Consider the following 8,141-nt stretch of genomic DNA (forward strand, 5'->3'; position numbering starts at 1 on the left):
AACGCTTCTTGTTTAAGACCAGTACGTAATGTAATTCATTGTAATTATTGTAAGTTCATTGCTAAAAAGCCTCTTTCTACCGCTGCAGTACTTCCAGACAGAGAAAACATCAATTCCACCATGCGCAGTATGTTGCTGTATTTCTAGATTAGAGGGTCATTTTAGAAGTGAGGCGCTAGACTCTTGTAAGATAACAAAAATTGAAAATGTATCACCAACATTAACGGGAAAATGGCCGTCCGCGCGGACGTCGGATTCGAGAAATTCGTTGTCCGCGGGGAATTTTTGACCGCCGAGGACGGGCGGACGGGTGGTTTTTCGAGCCCTGATCTACTGTTATTAAATTGTGACCAACAAGTTTTTTGAGAATTTTATAAAGTTAAAAATACTAAAATATTTTGAATCAGTTTGTCAAAATAGAAAAAAAAATTGGAATAGCATTGGTGGCAGGTGGTAAATTGGTGGCAGGGCGATGGACTCACGTTTGTGAGAACGTGTGAGTTGTTCAAACCCAGCCGGCTGAAGAGTAATTGTGACTGGTTCAAGCTAAATTAGTCGGGTCACAAAGTCCGTTTAAAAATAGTGGGTATAACAGATGGTAAAATAATTTAAATTAAGAAAAGTAATAAATAATTTAAATTAATAAAATTAAAAAAAATCAAAGAAAAAATTTTCAGCTTTTCTTTAAAATTCCCTGATTTTTCCAGGTTTTTATCCAAATTTTCCTGATTTTTCCAGTTTATAAATGTTTCCAGTATAAAAGTGTAAAACCTAATAATTCCATGTTTTCCAGGTGTGTGGCCACCGTGTTGAACAGGCATGTATAGGTCATTCATGCATTGTACTTAGATGCATAAGATATAAATATATTGTAGATACATGCATAGGGCATACATTATGTAAACAATGTATGTATGCTCGTGCAAACAACAAGTACTTATAAATATATGCGTACACAAACATGGATATAGATTTTACATACACAAGTTAGCAAAAAATACATATATTCATCGATTACAAATGTACATGTCTACATTGTTTGCACATACATAATTATTAGATACATAAATACGCACATATATTTTATACATGCAATGCAAGTGTATGTATACGTGTGTGTAACTAAAATGTCTCTACATATGCAGATAAATACATATGTACGTACATTTTAGTTATATTCATTCCTACATACGTTGTATGTAAATACGTGCAAAATGTGCTCATTATACGATACATTATACTATCTACCGTAAAATATAATCATATATTGTTATACAATAGTCTTGTAAACGCATATTTTGATTAATTGTAATCATAATTTAATGTAATAAAGATTATTTGTAATCACGATTACGTGAAATAGTATATTTTGATTATATTGTAATCACGATTACAAGTAATTGGATACGTAATCACGATTACAGTTGAAATCAAAATTTTTAATCATAATTATAAGTAATTCATTACTGTAATCGCAAAATGTAATCGATTACATTTTTGCCTAACTCTGATTGCAATTAAAAATTATGATTACTGGTAATCGCAATTATCTGTAATCGTGATTACAAGTAATTGATTATATGGCAGTAATTATCTGTAATTAACTACAGTTGCAATCGATTACTGTAATCGACGCCCAGCTCTGGCTTGAAGTCCACTCAGCTTTAGACCAATGGCCCTGTGACAAGAGTTTTTTCGAGCTATCTGCGACAAAACTCTCTAGTACTAATATCTTTCTGCATGATACTTTTAATGATAACAAACATAAATATTACTAATTTAAAATACCAAAAGTGCAGTGTTTACAAAAAGAAAAAAATATATATAATTTTTTTTAACTAAAAAAGTAATAATTTTTTATTCTGATATTATGGGTGATATTCGCGCGTTTTGTTGGGGGGGGGGGGGCACAAATTATTTCCTTCTTCGCATTGTGTAAATAATCATCACGATAAAAAAAATAATTAAAGATCATAATAAAGATAAAGATCATCAGTAAATAAAATCAAAGATAAAGATCATCAAGAAGTATAATCCGTAGTAGCAATTGCCGAAAAATTGACCGACGACGAAATCGTGCGAATCGGACTCCTTGAATCGTGTTTCGTTTCGAGATTAGGTTGTTGCAATAAATAATATCGCATAAAAAATAACAGATTAAAAAACTATGGAGAAATCAATAGCAATAACTGCCAAAAATTCAATAGAATTATTGCCTTAAAAAGTAAATACCTAAATACACGTTTCGAATTTTCTATATTGTTTGAAATATATCGGTATATTTAAAATCCCCGTGAAAATCAATATCAATATCGAAAATGCAATCGAGACATGGCATCGACCGTTAAAAGCAACTGAATTGGAAATCGACCGCTTAGCAAACCTCTATACGGGTTTTTTTTAAAAAAAAATTGCAAGTTTGAAACCCATTTGGCGCTTTAGTGTTGGTAGTTGGCGCAAATCACAATACGGGAATATCCCCGGATTTTGTAGACGTGTTTAAATAGCGCCTTATGTTAATGCAGAACACTGTTCTATGTTTCTAAGAGAAATTGATACTCTTATGTTTTTAAAAAACAATTCTTTTCATAGATTATAAATTTCTAAATAAAATCTTATTTTCTGCCAAAAAATAAGTGGGGACAAAAACATAAGCAATATAATAGTTTTAAAACAAATGTTTTGAAAGTACAATAATTTAGTGTTTTCAGAAAGCAAATAATTTAATATCAGGAGTAGGACTGGGCTATAAATCGATATATCGCGACATATCGATTTAACGCCTGTATCGGCAGGCCGATACAGCGACTTTCGTTCCAGGCGATGCATCAGAAATCTGATTTAAGCCGTCGAGTAACGAAGACGAACGATATTGCGATACAAGACACGCAAGGATGCCAACTCGCGCTGGGGAAGACGATGTTACGTATCGTTATATTGAAACGGCCTTGATTGATGAGCGGTAGAATCAGAATCAGTTTTGAGAACATATAACGTGATCTCGCATGTTCGTTTCTGCACCTCTTAGTTTTTTTTTCCTCTCGTTGCGACTTGATATCGTTTCTTGCAGATTATTTTCAGTGGGACTGACTTTGTGATCGCTTGTTTCTTAATTAATTAGGTAAATTTTTTTTTTAAACAAAACTTTCTTTTTTATATTTAAATGTGAAGATTAATTTTGATAATATATGTTTAAGTATTATTTTACATTATTGAATTTATTACAAACGGAAATCTAATTTAAGGTGGACATAAAGAATTAAATTAAAAAGTACTTAAATTTGTTAGACTATTTTTTACTTTATTTTAGTTTATTAAAAACTTTTTGGATAAAATAATAATTTAATGGGTTTTTATTACTGATTTTAAATTTATAAATCTTTAGTTGTTTTCATTTGTATAAATAAAATTATAACAAAACTTATTTTTCCTCTTTTGGATTTGGACGTAAGTCAATCAACTTTGTTTATTCAAAAAAATTAGTACTGTTTGCGATTGCGACTTCTTTTTTTAAAATCATTTAGCACTTCGTTTTATTCAAGAGTATAATCGTATTTTTTAATTTTCTTTCAATATTGTCAGTTGAATATATTATCGAATATCATAATTCCTTTGCTTTTATTTTTAAGAAATTAAATCTTACTCTGTTTTATCGTTCAGAATTTGGTAATTATTCAATTTAACTTTATTATTTATGTTAAATAATAATGATAAAAAAATAGTGTTTTAAAAGTGTTTTTTATGTTTAATTTATTTAGCACTTTGTTTTAAACATGCAAATAATTTTTAACCAACTTAATCTATATATATATTTCTCTTACACGGCGATAAAAAAAAGCCTCATTACAACTCCGCGAATGGCAACGCTAGAAAATAGGCCAATGATTGCCGCTAAAAATGTCACATGCCAAATCTAGCTAAGATGGCTCAACATATAGCGCTTTTAAAAACGGAAACTGAAATAACCAGGGAGNAATTTCAATTTTATTTATTTTTTTATTATTTATCTTTAAACTAAGAAATCTATCGTTATTTGCGCGATCATTTTTAGAAAATATAACATTAATATCTTTCTTAAGCAAAACATGTACATCAAATTCATAAATTGATTTAAATCAATCTGAGTATGAAGTTTTGATAGAAATCTGACTTTCTGCGCCTTACAAGTAAATGAATTTCAAAAATACTATAACGCGATGCAAAACTGACGATGCATCATAAAATTTCGGACGATATAAAACTTCTTATATCGTCCAGTCCTAATCAGGAGCAATATCTTAGACAAAAGTAATTTTTTTTACATAAAACATACACAATATTTACAAAATGTCTATATAAGGTTTATATTTTTTTGAAACGTAAATAAAATTTGTTAATTAATTATAAGGTATCAGACTGGGTAAGGCAAAAATTTTTGTTTGAAAATAACTTAAATTAAAATTTACCTTTTTTTTGGTAAGCAGGAGTCTTAAAATTATAAATCTAGAGTAAACTTTAAAAATTCATAAATTATTTTTTCAAAATTGAGGCAAGTTTGGGCACAAAATCTATAAGTTTTTTTTATCTCAAGCCAACAGGTCTACAACAAATTATAATGCATGAATATCAAAATGATTTTTTACTAGATCAATAATATGATTACTTGCGTCGTGAAATAATATTTAAAAAAAAATTCAAATATGCCATGAAATACAACTAAATATATTGTTCAGTACTGTGTTTTTTCTTTTTTGATAATAAAATGATTATTTGCGTCATGAAATAATATTTAAAAAAAAATTCAAATGTGCAATGAAATACAACTAAATATATTGTTCAGTACTGTTTCTTTTTCTTTTTTGATAATAAAATGATTACTTGCGTCGCGAAATAATATTTAAAAAAAAATTCAAATGTGCAATGAAATACAACTAAATATATTGTTCAGTACTGTTTCATTTTCTTTTTTGATAATAAAATGATTACTTGCGTCGTGAAATAATATTTAAAAAAAAAATTCAAATATACAATGAAATACAACTAAATATATTGTTCAATACTGTTTTTCTATTTTGATAAAAATTTCTTAACATTCTTACTGTTGTTATTGTCATCGGCCATTGAGACAGAAGGGAGTGCGATTGCTCTTGTTTTCCAGTGGCGCCATCTCTGGCCAAGAAATCAACTTTTGCCACACCCATACGTCACACCCGTTAATAGGGCAGGCCCATTCATTCTTTCACAGATTGTAATTTTGACCTGAACCAGAGAACAATCAATCTCCATTTCAGTACCCTTAAGGTACTGATTTCCTTTGGGAACATGGAGGACTTAGTGACACGAGAGATTTAACGTGCGCCAATCACCATTTACTACTTCGGCAGGCTGGATTCAAACTCCCGTTCTCACAAACGTGAGCCAGCACTCTGCGAACCAGGTTATCCCGGCCAAAAACACTCTTACTTTAAGCATGATACAAAAAATTAATCCACACATAAATCTTAGCTTTTAGTTCAAAACATAACTATCTTTATACAACATCCACACACAAAGTTTCGCAGGAATTTCATATTAAACTTTTCTTTTGTAATATGCGTAAAGATATTTTGTCATAATCAACGTTTTTCTGAATATGCATTTTAAGTATGTAATTGACATTCCGTTGCGTTTGTCAGCATGCGAAAAACTGCAACTTTGATTCTTAAGATCGGTGAGCATAAGTTCTAATGAACAAAAGTTCAAATATAGGCAATGAAAAAAAAATCGAAATTTTCGTCGAAATTGCTGCTTGTCACCCAGTCGAGTATCTTAAACTATATTACTGCGACTTTATTAGATTATTGCAATTTAGTAAGTGCTGGGCTGCTGGGTATCTGCTACATTTTAGATTTTCAAATTCATGACTTTTCATGATTTTCCATGACTAATTCCAAGAATTTTTCATGATTTAATGAAGTTACTATTTTCTCCGACAAAAACACAATAATAAATTAAAAAAATCATTATAATAACATTAATTGAAATAATAGGCAAAACCAAAACTGATATGCATCTTCATATTTATAGATATTAAATTTAAAAAATAGAGTAAAGAAAGAGAACAATAGAAACAATAAAATAGCTGGAAAAAATACAAAAGCAAATAATTTTTTTTCTTTTTTTCTACAGAATTTTATTCTAAAGATACTTTTCTTGTTAATCAGAAAGAAAAGAAATACTCCTGATTCTTCTGTTTTCATTTCGGAATAAAAAAAAATTGCCAATGACTGGTTTGCTTCAGCTAGAATTTTAAATTAATGAAATAATAAAAAAATAAATAATAAAAATTCTTAAATCACAGAAGTTTAAAAGATAATTCGCTCTAGAAATTATGTATTTTCTTTAATTTTTTGAAAGAACACCATTATTTTTAAAGAACCTGATAAATACATTTTATATTTTAATAAAATAAAACTGTGAGTGATGATTTTGCTATCAATTCGGAACAAGATAAATTGAGGGGGGATTCCATTTAAAAAAATTAGATTTTTCGGCAATCTAAATCCATGACTTTCCATGATTTTTTAAAAAAAATAGTTAAAATCATGACAAATTTTGTTCAATACTGAAATTCATAACTTTCCATGATTTTTCGACTTTCCAGGGGCGCGGATACCCAGTAAGTGGCTTTTTAAATATAATTTGTATATCTGGCATATCAATAATTTCATAATATACTACACTTGATAATATAGTAAATGGGCTATAGATATTATAAAGAACTGTAAACTAAATACGAATAACAAGCAGCGAATAATTAGACACTCTAGTCTATAATACTTCAACATTTCAAGTTATATAACTATAGCGCTATTTTATAGCAAAATCTTAGTAAGTTAATTTCTGTCATTTAAAAAATGTGATCGAAAAAAATTACATGATAACAACGAAAGAACTAAATTACTTTCCATGTTTAGTTTACAAATAAGATACTCACATAAACGACATCTGATCCTTTAAATTCCAAGATTAGCGACAATTAAGGAATCTACTATTTAACAATTTTGATATCTGAAAAGAAATTTGATATCTGGCCTTCGTTTATTAAGAAAAATTTCACCAAGCAAACTTCAGGAATCGTCGAGAATGGATAGTAAAGCGTCTACAAAGTCTGAGTGGGGGAATTTCCCCGGTATTTGTGTGTATCAAGGTCAAGTGATTAATTGAATAAAATATTGTTTAAAAAAAACGAAACCAAAACGGAAATTACATATTTTTCTTCTTAAGTCTTCATAGCACAATGCATGCTTTATCCCTTTTGAGGATAAAAGTTTGTTTTCGTTTGCTCTGTCGTAAACATTAAATAAGCATAATATTAGAAATTTCAATTAAAAAGAAAAGCCAGCTCCTAATTTTTGAAAGTAAATGAAAATTCAAAACAACAGCATTTATTGAACTACAATTTTTGAACTTTGCAAACAAAAATTTGCAGAACAAAATACGCAAACAAAAATTTAGCTATGAAATTATACATTAATTTGACAATAAACGATTATTATTTTCATTTTAAGCAAGTTTTGTTTAGGTTTTAATTAGAAATTGACGTTATTGATTTTAATCTCGTTATCTAGAATCGAAATACTGTTTTTTCAATTCCAGAATTTGATTTTTGTAGTATAAAATTTTGATTTTTATATTTATAATATTTTCTTTTAAATTCGTTTATTTATTTTAATTCATTTATTGTATTAAAGGCATATTTTATTTAATTACAATTTTAATATGATCCTCACGCATATATTTAAAAAATTTTTTTTTATTCTACTAGTATGTAACTATCTGTGCATTAAATTTTGAACTTGAATTATAATTTTTTTAATTTATGTATCGTTTATACTTATGTTCAAACTGTAAAATTTCAACTAGGTATTCAAAACTGCAAATTTTAGATTAATAAAAGTTGCCACTAGTACTGGCTTTATAGTCTCTGAGTGATCAAGGCAATTTCCTTTTTTCTTCTTTTTTTTGTAGAAAATTATGAAATTAAATTTTTTTTTTAAGTTTGTTATTTCAAACTTCGTTTTGAACGATGCAGAAAGCATCGATTAAAAATTAAGAAAATTAATTTTGGAAAGTTGGTGAACTATGAAATAATTGCTTCAGTTGTTGGAAGTCTTTTTTTT

The 8,141-nt window shown here is 28.5% G+C and overlaps 1 protein-coding gene across 1 annotated transcript in view; it reads right to left on the bottom strand.

The window, feature by feature from the left end:
* Positions 1–7,086, bottom strand: part of LOC122271263 (uncharacterized) — a 21,577-nt gene extending 14,491 nt beyond the window's left edge. The window contains exon 1 of the mRNA XM_043051945.2: positions 6,956–7,086. The gene's annotated coding sequence lies outside the window, so the exon portion shown is untranslated. The remainder of the gene's footprint in view (positions 1–6,955) is intronic.
* Positions 7,087–8,141: the final 1,055 nt, after the last annotated feature.

Source organism: Parasteatoda tepidariorum, chromosome 9 (genome assembly GCF_043381705.1).
Source record: "Parasteatoda tepidariorum isolate YZ-2023 chromosome 9, CAS_Ptep_4.0, whole genome shotgun sequence".
NCBI classification, from domain to species: domain Eukaryota; kingdom Metazoa; phylum Arthropoda; class Arachnida; order Araneae; family Theridiidae; genus Parasteatoda; species Parasteatoda tepidariorum.